The sequence below is a fragment of the Castor canadensis genome, chromosome 10 (assembly GCF_047511655.1).
Source record: "Castor canadensis chromosome 10, mCasCan1.hap1v2, whole genome shotgun sequence".
NCBI lineage: Eukaryota > Metazoa > Chordata > Mammalia > Rodentia > Castoridae > Castor > Castor canadensis.
The window spans coordinates 142901292-142918971 of NC_133395.1; the positions used below are offsets into that span (position 1 = coordinate 142901292).

At 44.0% G+C, this 17680-nt stretch overlaps 1 protein-coding gene across 6 annotated transcripts in view; it reads left to right on the plus strand.

Annotated features, from left to right (window-relative positions):
• The first annotated feature begins 8358 nt into the window (after positions 1–8358).
• The window catches only part of Pparg (peroxisome proliferator activated receptor gamma), a 124757-nt gene continuing 115435 nt past the window's right edge, over positions 8359–17680 (plus strand). For 2 of the 6 annotated variants that reach the window (XM_074044443.1, XM_020177168.2), the window contains exon 1: positions 8359–8487. The gene's annotated coding sequence lies outside the window, so the exon portion shown is untranslated. Of the gene's footprint in view, positions 8488–9151; positions 9351–17680 lie in introns of those variants that run through there. The other 4 variants (XM_020177167.2, XM_074044444.1, XM_074044441.1 and 1 more) reach the window with 3 other exon arrangements.

Sequence of the window (17680 nt, forward strand, 5' to 3'; positions counted from 1 at the left end):
GTACTGCCTTGAGTTGCTCAACTTGTACATGTTTTATACAGTTTTTCCTCCTTCAAGGATATTATATATCATAGGTAGATTTTTTTTAATTTTTGAAAATGTCTACAGACACTCTAGGATTATTTTATTGACAAACCATAATAAGAAGTATGTTTTATAGACCTGGACTAAACAATGCCCTGCTTTCTATTAACATACTATACAATCATCTAAAACGTTGTAATTTCATTTGGAAGAACAGTTAAAGAGGTCAACAAAAGTATCTTTTTAAGCCCTTTACTAGAAAGACTCAACTTCTGGCATTTTTCTTTTAATTCTCATACTAGGAAACAGTGTGCAAAAGTTTATCTGAAGGAAATTGACTCACTACAATTTCACTGCAAGAATAAATGGATGTCATAGGAAGTTACAAGCAGAAAAATACTTTGGGGAGAGCAAAAGGATCCCTGTTGTGGTGATCAGAAGAGAGGCTGCCAAAATATTTTGTCAATAAACAAAGTATTACTCTTCAGCAAAACATTCTTGTCCCCTCTCCCCAACACCACACAAGCCTTTCTAAACACATAACTGCAATTCGTGACCAGCATACCAGCTCCCCAAACACTTTAAATCCAGGAAACACACAACCCAGGGCTCTGGTGTGTTGCGTAGCTTTGCTCCCCAGCAAGGGGCTCCGATGTCACATCCTATAGTCAGTGCCAGGGCCTGGCACCCTGAAGACTGGAAGGAAAGCCGTCTGCTGGCCGCAGCAGCGGGAGTCGGTGACACCTTGGTGCAGGTCCATCACCTCCAGGCACTCAAGAACCAGGCATCCAGGTGCCTGAGACTCTCTCCTGGGAAAGGGGAGAAAGGGGGAATTCTGTGATTGACAAATCCAGGGGTGGGGGCAGTGAACCACATGTCTAAGTCACTCCGTCAGGAAGCCCACATTGTGAGTTTTCCTCTCCCATGGCCCAGTCTGGAACTGCTCAGAATGGAAATGATGCCTCAGTAGCAGTTCCGAATATCAAGAGCAAAGTTGGTGCTTGGGTCCGGATGTTCAAAACAAATTGTCTCTGAGATGCACAGTGCTGGGTGGCTACCTAGGTAAGGCTGAGATCGGTAGCTGAGCCTGCAGGCTTCCAGAAATGATGCTGATCCATTTTTGTAGATTCAAAACGCAAGAAAGTAACCTCTCAAGGAGGCTGAATTGATGACATTAGGATTTTTTTCAATGATAACATTTTTGACAGCCTCACACTAGGGGCAGGTCACTAGCCACTTGCAAAGTACAAGTGTGAATGTCGTATATGTGAATGTGTGCGTATATAGAAATCCGCAAACACTTTTATATATAAGTGTATATATAAGAGTTTGTATGTATATATAATAGAATATATATATATTTGATAATTTCGGGGCTGAGGAGATAGTTCAGTGATAGAGTGCTTACCTAGCTTGGGCAAGGCCCTGGTAAGGGGCGTGATAAAGATAAAACTGGGTTTACAGCTCGGTGGTAGAGGGCGTGGGATGAGCTTAGCATACATGAGGCCCTGGGTTCAATCTGCAGGACAGCACCGAAAAAACGACTGTTAAGAGAAAGTGGAATGGCTGTGATGGGAGATTCTTGGTATGTCACAACACATTTGAGCTAGGTCTTTGGTAGTAGGCCAGGATCTACGAGTTACTCAGAAGCCATCATTGATCATCTACTCCTTGGCTTCAGGCATCGCCCTGTGCAGGAAGCCTGGGCATAAAAAGATGAATAAAGCATAGCCACACATCCTGGAAGGGAAAGGAAGGGAGGCACTTGGACAACTGTCTATGCTGAAATGTGGCAGATGTCAGACCTGAGGACTGCACTCAGGCAGAAGCACAGAGGAGCAGGTTTGCTTCTGAATGGCGTCTTCCAGAAGGTTTTCCAAGTGGAGGAACTGCAGAGTTGGAAGGAAGATGTCATGCAGCCCTTCCCAAACTTGTTTGTGGATGAGAACAGCATTCTTACTGCTACAGCGTGAATAAGGGATACGAGAAGAAGCCACCAATCCAGGCCTCACCCACTTTCTGCTGCACTCTCTCCTGGCACAGGCATACACTGTCTATTTTCTTTTTTTGTTTGTTTGTTTTGCTTTATTTTAGCAACTGAAACTCCCCTGACTACATTTCCCCAGGTCCAGGTTCCTTGTCCATGTCTCAGCTGATATGTTCACATCCTTATGTCCCCAGAAAACGCCATGGCACACAGGCGCTGGTCCTCTCACCACAGGCACAGTTGGTTTACAACTCGCCACTGGATAGACGTTAAGCACTGAAAAGTATCGATAGAGAAATTTTCTGACAAGTACGGAACCTTCCAGAGCAAATCATTCTTCCCAACTTTTAAATCAAGACACGAGAACATTTTAAAGCGGTTTGAACGTCTTATGATGAAAGGCACTGTCTGGAATTTGCTTCAGGATGACACAGAAGGGAGGGGCATGCGAGAAGGTCCAGAGGAAACAAGGCTGACGGTGACCCAGACGAAACTGGGTTCTGGGGATTCATTACACCATTACTGTTGCATATGTCTAATGTTCCCATAACAATTTTTTTTTTGGTTTTGTAGGAAAAGGCCCAGGATCTATAAATTCCTGTAGGTGTCCTGAGAAAACCCTTCTCATTCAGAAATCTGGAGTTGGTAGCTATTTCAAAATTGTTCATTAAACTGGTGGGTTTTTACCTGTAGGAAAGAAAGAGAGAGTAGTAAAACGTCCATTCAGGTGGATAACTAAAAAAACACACACATAAAAACCATTCAGGTCAGTATCTAATCTGTGTGTTAGTATCAATGAGTGACTATCAGAAAAAAACAAAAACAAAAACATCTCAATGCTTTCACCAGTTCATAAATAACATTTTTTGAATCCCTCTGTGAGCCTGACTTGGGCTCTTATGAGGGTATACCGTAGCTCCATTTTGTAAGTGAAGTGACTGAGTCGCAAAGAAGACTGTCCTGCTCAGGGTCACAATGAAGAGAAATTAAGGTTAAGTGTCCTTTCATTAGGCCAGTACTCAATTAAAACAAAATCCTTTCTTTTTGCAGTGCTGGGGGTTGAACTCAGGGCCTCGTGCTCACTGGGCGAGTGCTCTACCACTTGAGGTGGTCTGCAAGGCCTTGTTTCCTACTTGGCAATTAGAAGCCAATCTAATACACAAGGTAGGTTCATTTTTAGGGAGAAAGGAGAAAAGTTGGAGAAGCCTGGGCAAATGGCTATCTTTTTCATCCCCTGAAAATTAAAAGTATGTTTGAGCTGGGTGCCAGTGTTTCACAACTGTAATCCTAGCTATTATGCTGAAATCTGTAGGATCATGGTTTAAGGCCAGCCTGGGCAAATAGTTTGTGAGACCCCCCCATCTCCAAAATAACCAAACCAAGTGGGCTGGAGGTGTAGCTCAGGCAGTAGAATTTTTGCTTTTTGAGCTGAAAGCCCTGAGTTCAAATCCAGATCTCACCAAAACAAAAAGGTATGTTTGAACCTTTAAAATATGTTTCAAACCATTAAAGCCTTACATTTTAATAGTCTGCTAACTCAAAACTATTGACCTTACCAAATGAAACTTCCTGAAATTTAATAGCATAGATGTTTACAAATTAGGAAACTTTTTTTAAAAACACATAAAAATAAAAAGTTACTGCATTCAATATTAAAAGAAAGAGTATTAGTGAAGAAATGGCCTTGAAATTGTGCTTAAGTTTTTACAAATTACCTAAAAGCTAATTTGAGGTATAAGAAAAACTATCAATTCCTCTATGTTTGCTTTCTTTTTTTTTTTTTGAGATAAGTCCCTGTATGTGCAGCCCAGGCAGGCCTCACACCTCACAGTCCTCCCATCTCAGCCTCCTGAGGTCTGGGATTATAAGTGTGCATCACTTTAACCAATCCAGAGGTATTTCACACTCTTACCCAATGGTTCTTTTTGCTTTTATGTGCGTATCCCTTGATTAAACTCAGTCTCGTGCTTGCTAAGCAAATGCTTTTTCTACATTGAGCTATATTTCAGCCCTACCTAATGACTAATAAAACTGGTTCACCACTCAAGGGCAAAATAGAATGAGGAGCTAAGCAGAGAGGAGGCATGAAAAGACCAACCAATCTGAATTTAGAAGAAGGAATTACAAGCTTGACTTTGACCAACACACAAACAAGTCACTTGACGAAGGAGGAAAGGACGTGAATAGAATTCAAACTGGGAGGTTGCAGGTAGAATTTTATAACTGGATTTAAAAACCACAGGTAGGAACATGTTAGGAGTCATTCAAAAAGTGGACCCATTTGTGGAAGCTTATGTGTGCATGTATGCACGTGTGTGTGTGAATGTGTGTATGCACTTGTGCATGTGTGCACTTGTGCACGTGTGTGCGCTGTGTGTACAGACTAATGAACGGTGCCTCAGAGAACGAGGAGGGGTGCGTGTCAGGGCCAGGCTCCTGACAGGTGCTGCGGATGTGCCACTCAGCTAGATTGCTGGCAGTGCGGCACATCCATTTTCCTAAATCAATCAGCAAGGTGCCCTGTTTTGTGAACGTTGTTTGTTACTTTTAATTTTCCCCTAAAAAGTAATGCAACACTATTTTTAAATACCCGGGTGGGTGTGGTGAGGCTGGTTTAAATGTAGTCGAAGTAAAATGGCAATTAACTCAGTTACCCTCAACTCCCATTAGGAGACTTGAACGCCCTTCCCAATATAATAAACGTAGCATGCTATTATGGACTTGGGGACAAAGTTCCACTCTTTGGAAGAAAAGTTAATATGTCTGCAAATCTCAAATGGAAAACAAGTGAGCATTAACTGCAGGAAAAAAAAGTGGCGTGTACTCAACACTCATGTTTGGAAGGAATCCTTGGCCAGGAACCGGATGGGGCGTGGTCTTTTGTCTCCAGAAACTCCACATGGATTCTGACAGCAAAAGTGCAGGCTGGAGGCTGCAGACCGTGTGCTGTGGATTGTCCCAGCCTCAGCCTTAGCAGAGGGTTTGGCACACAGTGAGCACTCAGTAAATGTCTGTGGAATGCAGAAGTTCTACAACCATTGCTTGTAAAGTGTTTTCCCAAATTTTAAAAATGTTGCCACAGTTAAGAAATCCATTTTACACCAACTCCTGGTACACACACACACACACACACACACACATGTGTCACAAAAGTTATGAAGCAATCCTTTCTTTAATATAGAACTTGCATTCTGATCATTTGTTTTCTATTCTGCTTGTCTTATTTGACTTAAAAATAAGGGTTGTGACCACTCGATTGATTTCATAACCCACTAATGGGTCAAGACCAGCAGTTTGAAAGAGTTATATATTTCCTTTTTATTGTTTAACCTCTTATATATGTAGGTTTCACTAACCGAAGGAGGCTTTAAAAGTCACAGAATATTTGATCCAGAAGACATTAGACAATCTTCAGACCAACCCTAAAGTTTTGCAGTGTGGTGGAGTTCCCCTCAGTCACTGCTCATGAATTATGGGAATTTCCCTGCCTAACTGCAAAAGTAAGCCAAGGGGGGCTGGCAGAAGGGCTCAAGTGATAGAGCACCTGCCCAGTAAGCTCAAGGCTCTGAGTTCTAACCCCAGCACCACCAAAAAAAAAAAAACAAACTTCATCAAAGATCAAAACTCTTGTGCTTCAAATGACCATCAAGAAAGGGAAAAAAATAAGGGCAAAATAGTTTCTGCTGGGTATTGAGGGGGTGGGGGGGAGAGGGAGGGGGTGGAGTGGGTGGTAAGGGAGGGGGTGGGGGCAGGGGGGTGAAATGACCCAAGCCTTGTATGCACATATGAATAATAAAAGAAAAAAAAAAAAAAGAAAGGGAAAAGACAAGCTTGGTGTGGTGGCACGCACTGGAATCCCAGGAGGATTGAGGATTCAAAGCCAGTCTGAACCACATGGCAAGCCTTTGTCTCAAAACAACAACAACAGAAAGTAAAAAGACAACCTACAGGGTGGGAGAAATATTTGCAAATCATTTATTTGGCAGGGGACTTATAAGATGGGAATAACTCTTACAGCTCAACAATAAAGATGCAGTTGAAAATGATTTGGATAGTGTTTCACACAATGTGAAAAGATGCTTGATAGGATTGGTCTTTAGAGAAAGGCAGATCAACACAATGAGATATCACTTCACGCCCATTAGGAAGGTTAAAGTAAAAAAAGGCAATTACAAGTGCTAACAAGGACGTGGAGAAGTTGGAACCCTCATACATTACTGGAAACATACAGTGGTGCCATTTCACATTCTCACCAGCAAACTCAGAATTTCTGGTGTTTTCTCAAAAACATAGTGCTGTCACATGATCTAGCAACTTTAGGTAGCCACCCAAGAGAAATGAAAATATATGCACAAATAGCCTTGCACTTAAGTGGTCACAGCACAATTGTCCACAGTAGTCAAGAAGTAAAAACAACTTAATTGTCCATCAACAGGTGGGTGGCTAAACACAATCGGGGCACAGCCACACAATGACATATTAATTATTTGGTATTAAAAAGAAATGAGAAGCCAGGCTCTGGTGGCCCACGCCTGTAATCCTAGCTACTCAGGAGGCAGAGATCAGGAGGATCGCAGTTCAAAGCCAGCCAGCAAATAGTTTGTGAGACCCTATCTCAAAAAGCCCTTCACAAAAATTGGGCTGGTGGACTGGCTCAAGGTGAAGGCCCTGAGTTCAAGCCCTAGTACCGCAAAAAAAAAAAAAGAGGTACTGCCAGGAGTAGTGGCCCAGTGCTTAGGAGGCTGAGGCAGGAGGTTCAAGAGTTCGAGGCCAGCTTGGGCTACATAGCAAGAGCCTGTCTCAAAAAATAAAAGTAGAAAAAGGAATGAAGTACTAACACAAGCTACAGCCCAGATGAGCCTCAGAAACATGCTAAGTGAAAGAAGCCAGTCACAAAGGTCTCATCTTGCATATTTCTATGAAACGTCTGGATGACACGTTAATCCATCCAGAGGAAGTAGATTAGCTGTTAACCTAGCACTGAGGACTTAAGCAGGAGAACGTTTCTCTTTGGAATGATGAAAACGTTTTCAAATTAGATTATGGTGGTGATCACACAACATTGTCAAAAAGCCAAAACTCATTCATTGAATGCTTTTTAAATGTACACTATTTAAATTTTAGATTCTGTAAATTGTATCTCCAAACTGTTAGGGAAAAAAAAAACACAACAGATTGGAACTCTGTAATGGACACGAAGCAGGATGCAGGCAGCACTTGGCCTGGGTGTAAAATGCTGACCGCCTGATTGGCCCGCAGAGCCCTGGGCGCTTCCCTGGTGAGTATCCTGGTCATTGAAGTCCCTGTAGACCTGTGGCTCTTAACTTGTTATTTTAGGGTTTGGGAGCAGAGGAAGGACATGAAGCTGTTGCTTCAAACTCTGAACTTTCTCCTTAATGACATTCTCACAAAGCTTTGCTTCAAACCACAAAGGAGGACTTTCTGTCCTAGACGGGAAAGAGGTACACACCCTCAGCAAATGAAGATGCTGAAGAAAAGCGCATCCTGACAAGCAGGAAGCCGATGAGCTTCTGGAAGTCAGGGGGAGGGCGGGACCTGGAGCAAGATGCTCAGTGAATGAGACTGAAGAGAAAGAAAAGGCCTGGAGCACAGGACACCTGAATGGCTGTGGTGATGGAGAGGACGCAGGCAAAGGAACTGCCCTCCCAACCCCCACCCGGCTCTGCCCAGCACGTTCCTGGAGCAGCAGGAAAAGCTTGGCCAACTTGGAAATGTGACATTCTTACGCCCGCATCCTCTGGTCCCCACCCCACCTCACGTGTCCCGGTCCCCTAGTGAAAGAAACAATGCTAAAGAATTTTTTAAATTCCGTTAATGAGTTTGAGAAATACTTCAGTGATTAAAACGAAAACTCATTTTATGAATAACATGTAGATTGCATGCGCAAAAAGTGTGTGTGGGGGGCGTGTTGGAAAGAGTGCAGCTCCACTGGATTCTAAGATAAAACCCAGGTGATCCGAAATACAATTTAGTTCATTTAAAAAAGGAAGAAGAAGGAGGTCTTTGGAAAACAGTGTCCACGGCGGCCCACCTGGCGAGCGCGGGAGGGTGCGCCCGGAACCGCGCGCCTCGGGCTGTCTCGGATGGGACCTGGGCGCGGGCATCTTTCTGGGCTCTGGGTCCCCGCTCTGGGCAATGGCAATGGGACCATTTCTGGGCCGCCTCCCAGCGGTGGTGGCGAGGAGCAAAGGCGACCAGGTGGCCGGGGCGGGCGCCGAGTGGGCGCCGGGGACCAGGTGGCCGCGCCCGTCGCGGGCCGCTCCCTCCACGCGCCGCCGCCCCCGCCCCCGCCCCGCGCCCGCCCCCGACCCGGCCCGGCCCGGCCCGGCCCGACCGCGGACAGGCGGGGCCGCGCACTCGGAGCCCGCGCCGGAGCCGGAGCCGGAGCCGGAGCCAGAGCCGCCGCCTGGGGCGCTGGGCCGGCCGCGGGGACACCCGAGCGGCCGCCACTGCAGGTCAGGGTCGGAGCGCCAGGGGCCACGCGGCCGCCGAGGGACGCGGGGAGAGGAGACGGGAAGGGACGCGGGGCGACCCGGGGTGGCAGCGCGCGGGTGACAGCGTGACGGGGTCTCGGGCCGAGGGTCGTGGCCAGCGTAGAGCTCAGGGGACCCCGGCTGGAGAGCTCAGGACGGACGCGAACTCCTGCCCGGAGCCCGGGTGTCCCCACCTCCAGGACCAGGCCCTCTGCCCGGGGCGCTGCGGACGGGGTGGGTGGGGACCCCGAGGAGGTTGGCAGGCGGCGGGGAACTTTGGGGCCGCGTGTCCGGGAGGAGGAGCGCCGCCCCGCGTGGGTCTGTCCCGCGCCCGGCGTCTCCCTGACAGGGAGGTCCCGTCCAGTCATCGTGTCTGCGGACCTCCGGTGGTGACGGCTGTGTGGGGACTGCGGTGACAGTTTGCGCACTTGGGTCCCCCAGCCGGGCGGCGCGGGGCCGGGGATGCGCGCGGCCCCAGGTGCCGGGCCCGGGACGATCGCGGTCACGTGGGCGCCCACGCGCGTCCGCGAGCCCCTCCCCTAGGGTTAATGCGGGCGGGCGGGCGGGGCGGGGAGGGCTGCAGAGTGGGCTCGGGCGTGGGGCGGCGGTGGCGGCCGGGTGGCGCTTTATGCCGGGTGTTTGGGGAGGAGCTAAGGTGAGGAGGCCGAACCTGGGAGTACCCCGCGCTCTGTCATATAAGGGCGGCGCTAGGTGCAGAGGGGCCTGGACCTCCGCTGGGGACCGAAGGCTGCCTGCCCAAGCCCTCACCTCCCACTGCTTAGGTGAGTCGGCTCACTGTCACTGCACTTGGTGGGAATGGTGACGAGATGGCCAAAATTTCCAAGGTTACTATGATGTCACTATTATTTTACTCTCTTCTTGTTTTACAGTAAGGCTTTGATTCACTTGAATCTGAGGCTAACGGTAGAGAAAATAGTGGCAATTATTTTAGGAGGGGAAAAAAAAAGTCCTCCGTCCCGAAGAAACTCAAATTCTCCTTCTTTTTAACATTAGGGACTAAAGGTAAAATTAATTGGTGTAAATTAACATTTGAAAACAAAACCGAAGGGTTGGACTGAGTTGTATGATAGCTGTTGCTGGAAGGACTCTGTAATGACAACTTTTTTTTTTAAATCATTCATGAGACAGAATATTAATTGGAGCTATTAAGAGAGCAATGAATGACTTACTCTTGGACCTGGGCAGGTCTTGGACAGATTATCAGGTGTTCGCTGGCAGCCTCCTGTTGATAGCTAAGTGATTGATTGCTGATTAAAAACATGGCTAACTCGTGGTGATAACATGACTTAGAAAACCTCTCTGGCGGAGGGACCCGCAGACATTCAAAGAGGTACCTTCCACTCTCCTCAAAGTTGACAGAAACTCACAGATGCTAACACTTAGCACTTGGAGTGCTATTTCAAAAGATTCGGTTTGAGCTTTAAAGCAATTTTTTTGTGTGGTAGATCTTCAATCAGATTTGCACTGGAGTTCCCAGTACAGTAATATTCGTGTTACCACATGAAACTTTGAGCGCCTTAGCCAGAGTGAAACGTGTTTCAAAACCATCCCATTTTTGTCTTACTGCGTGCACCACAAGATCTTCCTTCCTTAAATTCTGTAATAGTGGATACTTAATTTGCTGGTTATTATATCTTCAATGGAAAGAGCTTAGAATCAGCTGGTGGCCATCTTTATCTTTTGCAGTAAACTAGAAAAAAAAAAGACCCACCAATGATTCTATTTTTAATGAAAATCTTTTTCATATGTAAAAGGTTTGTTAAATTTGTTTCAAGCTTTAAAATAGCTGTAAAACCATTGCCATTGGTGAAGTATAAAGCTTTGGAGAATTCCAGGCCAAACGCTTCTTAGATGTAGTTTTCTCATTCTTTTAAATTTAAAAGAATATAATTTCTTAAAAATTAAACTGTCCAGACTTCATATTCTTTATTGATTCTGCAAGGAACTTTGTGGATTTTTTTTTTACAAACACTATTTTAGATAATTAAATATTTCATTCAAAGGAACTAGTTTCCTTAAAATTCATTTCTTTATAGATTTCAGAACTACTTTTTAAAATTCCAGATTACATTCTTTTTTTAAAAAAAATCACAATATTAATTTCGAAACCCCTAGAACACTTAAAATTCATACAGGAGAAAAAGTGCAACTTTAGGGTTATGAAACAGAAATGACTCATGTCATTCGCAGGAAGTTATATAAATATAAACAAATGTTTATTTTCTCTTCTTTATAATTCTCTGAAAATAAAGATGTTTGCCACTAACCTTAATTGTCAAGATTAATTGCATGTGGAAACCGTGTAAAGTCACAACTGTGAAAACATACAAGTATTAATCATGCATTTCAATTAGTTTTCAAATTACGAAGTGGTGAACAACAGATTTTCATGAAGCTAGAAAATATCTTAAAACGGTGCTTCCAAATATTTAATGTATCCTGGTCCATATCATAGGATCTGTACATGCCCAGAAATGGTGGTCGTTCTGATTTGTAGTGTGTTTCCACGGGATCACCATCACTGGAACATGGAAGGATACATGTGTCATAAAGAGCGGCAAAGCACTGGGGGAGGTTTTGCTTTCATAGGATTCCACTAAGAAATAGGAGTTGTAGAAGACTTTTTAAGATCACTCCTCAAGAAACCCGGATTTAAGTCACTAGTCTGTGAGTGTGGACGTATGCTCACCCCAAATCGCCACACTGCGTTTGTAATTTGCTTTTCTTATTTTGTGGTATATTTCCCCATTATTCCTTAACTCGAGCGTTCTCTTGTCCACACCTAAAGCCGTAAAGGACAGTAGCTCTGGTCACCTACAGGCTCCTTTGAAATGGATCTAATTTGACCCCACCAAAAGCTTTGGTAAAATCTGTCCAACCAGTGTAGGTAGCCCTAGCATTTCACACTAGTTTCATGGCATACAAGATCAAAAAAATAATTTTAAGATTATTTGAAATCTTCCTGGGGTTTCTTGTTTACCTACTGGTATTTTCTCACTATATAAATTTCAAGGAGTTATATAATATGTTTTAAAGCTATTTAATAAAAATGGCATGTTTTGAATTTTATTTGTCTGACATAATTAGGTTCTTGGAAGGAATTCTATTTAAATACAGTAGGCTGTATTTTAGGGAGAATTTCTGATAGATGCTGATAACATCTACGCCTGAGTCTAGTACACGCTTACATTATTATCCTAAAAAAACAGGTTGTGTGTTCTTAGTATTTCTCTTTAGCACATCGGTATTTTATCCCTTCTCACCCTTTCCTTATTTGTGAAGCGGGGAAAGCACTGTAGTTCTTATTCTTTGGGTTTTTTTGGGTATGATTTTAAGACTTTATCTGCAAACCTGTATATCTTAAATGATAAGACCTTGGCCCTGAGTCTCACTGAGCTGATACCCTAAGGAGAACCCAAGCGGCCGGCTGTCTCGCAGCTTACGCTTTCACCCTAAGGCTGACTGCGAGGCCACTGTTAAGAATGAGAATTCAGAAAGTGTTCAATTTCAAACTTCATTTCCCATTCCCTGATGGCTGTGGACAAACCCCGGCCTACTGATTACTTTTCCTCTGTCTTTGTGGGACATCCTAGTGCTCCAGGGAAGTTCTAACGCACTTGGGTTTGGTAAAGCCCTGCGTTTCACTTATTTCTATAGTGCACCTTGGTAGTATTTAATAAGTGTTTTACAGTCAGGCTGATGCGCCTTCAGCTCAGAACACAGCTTAGTCCCAGAGCCTAAAGACTAGCTAGTGCCTTGCACCGGCCATGAAGATGGGGTCTCTTTCAACAGGCAGTAACGGAGTCTTGTAAGTAGCTTGAAAAGTTGATATGTTTCCTGATACCACCCACTTATTAATGTGAAATGTCCTGTGCAAGAAAGGGACTGGGCTGAATATGGCTCATTGGTGAGCCAAAAGAGCTTGTTGCTCAGGCATGGGTGGGAACTGCTGGGGGGGTTGCTCCCACCCTCTCTGGCACACCCCTCTGCTTGCTGAGAGGTGGGGTTCCCAAGTCTGGCTCCTAACTAGAAGGATGGAAAGAGGAAGGCACGGGAAGACTGGTGCCCAGAGGTGGGGAGCGTGTCCCGGTGTGCGCCTGGATTTCCCTTTGGGGTGGAGGACAGGGAGTCACATTAATGACAAGTACACTCATTACCTTCAGCTACTCCAGGAACCAGGCCGTTCACAAGGAGAAAATGTTTTTTGGGGGACAGAATGTAATGAATTTCTTTTTCCCTACTGCATTTTTTTGAGATATAAAGGGAAGATGTCATCAAATCATGCAATCTGAATCAATTAAAACAGCGATTTTAAACCTTACAGTCAGGATTTAAACCAGATCATGCAATGAGTTACTTCTGTTTAATTCAGTTTAATTCCTGTTTAAGAAACATTTACAGTCAACTTTGTTATTTTTTAAATCACTTTTTATTTTCACTTAGGTGCTAGGATCAAACCCAGGGCTTCACACATACTAAGTACACACTGTACTACTGAACTACACCCTAGCCCCCACTTTGCCATTTGTGTTTTGTTTTGCGGTGCTGGGGAGGGAGCCCATGGCCTTGCACAGGCTGGGCAAGTGATTTGACATTGAGCTGCCCCCCCAGCCCCCACTGCATTGTTTTTAGAAAATAAGGTCACTTTTTTTTTTTTTTTTAAGCAGCCTTAATTTTGGACTCATCTGGACTTATAACATGTGGCCCAAGTGTATTGAGACAAATGCTCTGACCTCTGGGAAGAGTTCAGATTAGCATTAAGGTGGGGTGAGAAGTCCTTCAGCGTTTGCCACAGATAAGAAGGTAGATGGAGGAGGGAGAGAAACCTGAGTAGGAAATACCTGAGTAGGAGTGGAACAGATCTCTGTGTGCTCAAGTCCCACAGCCAGCAGCCTGTGTGGTCACCACGTCCTAGAATGTAAGGCTGGTTTCAAAGACTTTACCCTGCACCCAGGGGACCTCGAGGGATTCTAGAACTGCTGTAAAATCTTAAGTTGCCACTTAGCACTGGTATTCTCTCTGCCTCCCAAGTGACTTCAGGAGTGAGTCCAGCAAAGGGGACGGAAAGAGTTTACTCTGTTAAGCAGTGAATGCTCCTCTCTGGTGAGGGCAATGGGGAAACAGCTGTCAGACTGCCTGAGCACAGTGAAGAAGTGCTGGACACAACTCCTTAACCTTGACCCTTCCCACCTCTAAAAGTGTCACTACCATTTGAAGGTTTGGAGTCCACTTTTAAAATTCAGTGTTCCTAGCAGGGTTAATCTGACACACTATCAGCAAAAACCTGAGAGGTTAGTTCCTTGTTTCCTTCCTGCCTGAAAATGAGCTCTTTGAGGAGTTGAAGCTCCATTCAGAGTTGGAAAGAGGAGGTTAGGAGAGGAGAAAATAGTGTCAAAGTCACGTTGGTCCCAAGGTCCCCATGAGCTAAATACGACAAAAGCCGCCACAGTGATAGGAGAAGATAGTTCGCCATCACACCTTTATTTTTTTTTCCTCTTAAAAAATCAAGTTGCAAATCTTCCTTGAACTATTTTAGACGTCCAGGAAAACAAGCAGTTATTCTGAAATGTCGTTTTGCCTAGGAACCTTAAGCAAGATTAAGAGTTATGAGCTGGAGGCTCATTAGAGTCTGAATTTTAACCCCTTCTTTATGTCTGTGCTCTCCTGAGTTAGTCTGCCAGACTTTTCAAGTGGCTTCCTAAGAGGTTGAAGTAGAGGAACTTTGCAATCACTTCAGAAAGAGAAAACGTGCCCAGCAAGTGCAGATAATGCTCTGTGACTGAACCACAGATCGTAAAATTTCCTACAGGTTTTATATTTTCTTTTAGCTGAAAGTAGTTCCAGCAAGCCAGTGTATTTCTGTTGGAAACAAAAGCTTAGTAGCTACCTCCACAGCAAGCTCATTAACTCAGTGGATCAACTAATTGTGGTATTCAACAGTTAACTTTTGGCCACCCTCGTGCCCTGTGACTAAGCGCGTTTTTCTTACTTGTCACTCAGTTTTTACAGTCTTCTAGTCTCGGGCCCTAGAGCAAAGCGTTCCAGTCTTACCTTACTAAATATTGTTCTTTTCTGACAGTTGATAACTACCTGTGTAAACAAGTTTTCGATTGCACGGAAGAGTGTACCCATATAAATTCTTTCTCTTGTTTTATATACTGCATGAGGTTTATAACAGAGAGAGCAAACATATGAATGATAGGAATATAAGTGAAGGAGAAACTTCAAAAAATTATTTGCACATGTCAATATAATCCAGAAGAGTGGGGAAAACGCCCAGGCAGGCATTTGGCAATGTAGGGTGAGTACATGTGTTTCCTAAAGCACTTAGAACTAGTTAGAAAGCATCCTGATTTTATTTAAAGGCAATAAAATATTTTTAAACTTTGTGTTCAACAAGGTTCAAATTTGTGGGCTTTCAGGAAGTGGAGAAGTCCAATGTCCACAGAGCATAGATGACCAGTTTCTCTCTGTTTCTGGCATATAGTGGGTACTCAGTAAAACGTTTTAAAAGAATAAGGAAGGGATCCAAGGCAGCAGTTCTCCGAGTGTGGTCCTGGGACCAGCAGAGTCAGCATCGTGTGGGAACTTGCCATGCAAATTCTGGAGCCCCACCCCAGACCTTCTGAATCAGAAACTCGAGGGTAGGGGCTGGAGATCTCAGTTTTAGGGTTTCTCATGCAGTGAGGGGTTTGGGAAAGAGGATTCTGGATGGCTTTGGAGCCATTTGTCAAGGCACTCAATCTGGACCGTATTTAGTAGACTTTACTTGCCTGTAGTGCTTTGCCATATTTCTCCCCACTCACAGAATCCCTTGGGGGCCATGCTGTGAAGTCACCCCCACTGGCTTGTCATTTTATTACTTAGAAAAACTTAGTGTGCGAACAATGTATGCACATATGAATAAATGAATAAATGAAGAAAAAAAAAAGAAAAGCTTAGTGCTCTTGTCACAGAAGGCTGGTCAGCTCATGTCGACAGAGCTTCACTCAATCTTTGTATTTGCATGGTGCTGAGGAATCCTGGGTCTCCAACCCAAGACCAGACTTTACAAGGTCACTGAGGATGATCCAGTCTGAAAGGACTGGTTCATGGTACACACATTTCATTTATAAGATACATTTTGTAAACCTTGATTCCAATGTACTAAAGATAGAAAATAGAATAGGTGTGGTGGCTCATGCCTGTAATCCCAGTTTATTCATGAGGCTGAGATCTGGAGGATTGCGGTTTGAGGCTAACCAAAAAAGAAAAAAAAAAAAAGTGAGCAAGATTCCCATCTCAACAAATAGGTTTCTGTGATCCCACCTTCATGGGACGCATAGGGAGGAAGAACACAGTCTAAGGCCCACCCTGGGTAAAAAAACACAACTGTCTGAAAAATAACAAGCAAAAAAAGGGCTGGGGATATGGCTCAAGTGGTAGAGTGTCTGCCGAGCTAGTGTCAGGCTGTGAGTTCAAATCCCAGTGCTGCCAAAAAGAAAAGTAGAAAGTATACCCTTTCTAGGGACTATTGATGATAACTTTTTTCTTACTCTAAAATTCTGTGATGCAGGGATTGGGACTGGAGGTGTGGCTCAGTGGTAAAGCACTTGCCTAGTATGCACTGGGTTCCGTTCCAATCACCACAAAACAAAACAAAACAAAACAAAACCAACCAAATATGATTCAGGGATTGAAGAAATTTGCACTCACATATCTCTGATATCACTGTGATTTAGTTCAGGCTGCTTGGAAAGGGATTGGGCAATACATTGCACACTCTTGACCATACCCCCATTTCTGGGGCTTTTTCCAAAGGGCCGGAGGACATAGGAAAAAAACATGTACACAAAGACTTTCATAAAAGCATTGTTCTAAGGACCCACATTTGAATTGGGTGTGGTGGCACATGCCTGTAATCCTGGCACTGGGGAAGGCTGAGATAGTAGGAGCTCAAGTTTGAAACAGCCAGCCTGGGCTGAGTAGCAAAATCCTGTCACACACACACACACACACACACACACACACACACACACACACACACACACATATTGAAAAATAACTGTAGTATTCAAAAGTAGTTAAGAAAGTAATGGTGTAATCTCTATGTGGTATATATATATATATATATATACATATATATCAATGACAATTTCGAAAATGACTAGCAAAAGTCCAGTAAAAATGTCTGTGCACTGTTGATTGTAGCCTTGTAACATTTATGTCTGGAAGGGAATATACAAAACAGTAAGAGCTACATTAAACTAGTGCAATGCAGGACATATACATAGCCAGGGCTATAAAATTACTTTTATAATGAAAAACATGTGTGTATATTCTTTCCTTATTAGTGTATCTATCTATGACCCTCATCACTAAGCATCAAGGCAAAGGATAAATTAAATGTTAAGAATTCCTCTGGGTTTTTTTTTTTTCCTTTAAAGCTGTGGAAAATAAATAAGGCACATGAATTTTTCCCCAAACTGTATTTTGTTCCTGAATTTCATTTCACATATTGGACTTGCCCGTACTCTGCTTGACTGCCTGGGAGGATGAGGAACTCTTGGAAATCTGTGTCTCCTTCCACCTCCTAATGTTTGCAGCCCTACCGAATGTGGATTTAGCGTATGCTGGCAAGTAGGGCTTTAAAAAATGGTTTTCAGAGGTCCTTTTTAAAAAGCCCTCCTCTATAAATATTTTCTTGAAAAGAAAATGTGTATCTATTATGCTCTGTCTTGGGGGGGGCGGTTGTTTTGTTTTTTGGGGTTTTTTTGGAATTGGATGACCTCAGTGCAGAGTTACTTGGTTTTCCAGTGTTGAATCTGTGGCCGCACATAGCAGTAGGTGATGAAGCAAGCCCAGGTAAGTTTCTGTTACAACAATCACACAACGTGTGACAATAAGTTTGAAAATAATAGGAGATTTCAAGTAGCAAGTGAGTTGTTTCCCACAGTCTGTACAAACAGCATGAAAGTTAGATACAGGAGCACCGAGGACAGTAATGGTCCCTGAAGTTACAGTTTTCTCTTCACTTTTTTCTGTTGCATTGTTTCAGAAATCCCAGAGGGGAGAATTAACTGCTTTTGCCTTTGACCCAAGTTGCAGATTGCATTTTTCTTATTACTTTCCGTGGGACTTCTTTTGTGGAACTTGCATCAGTCTTAGGTCTTAA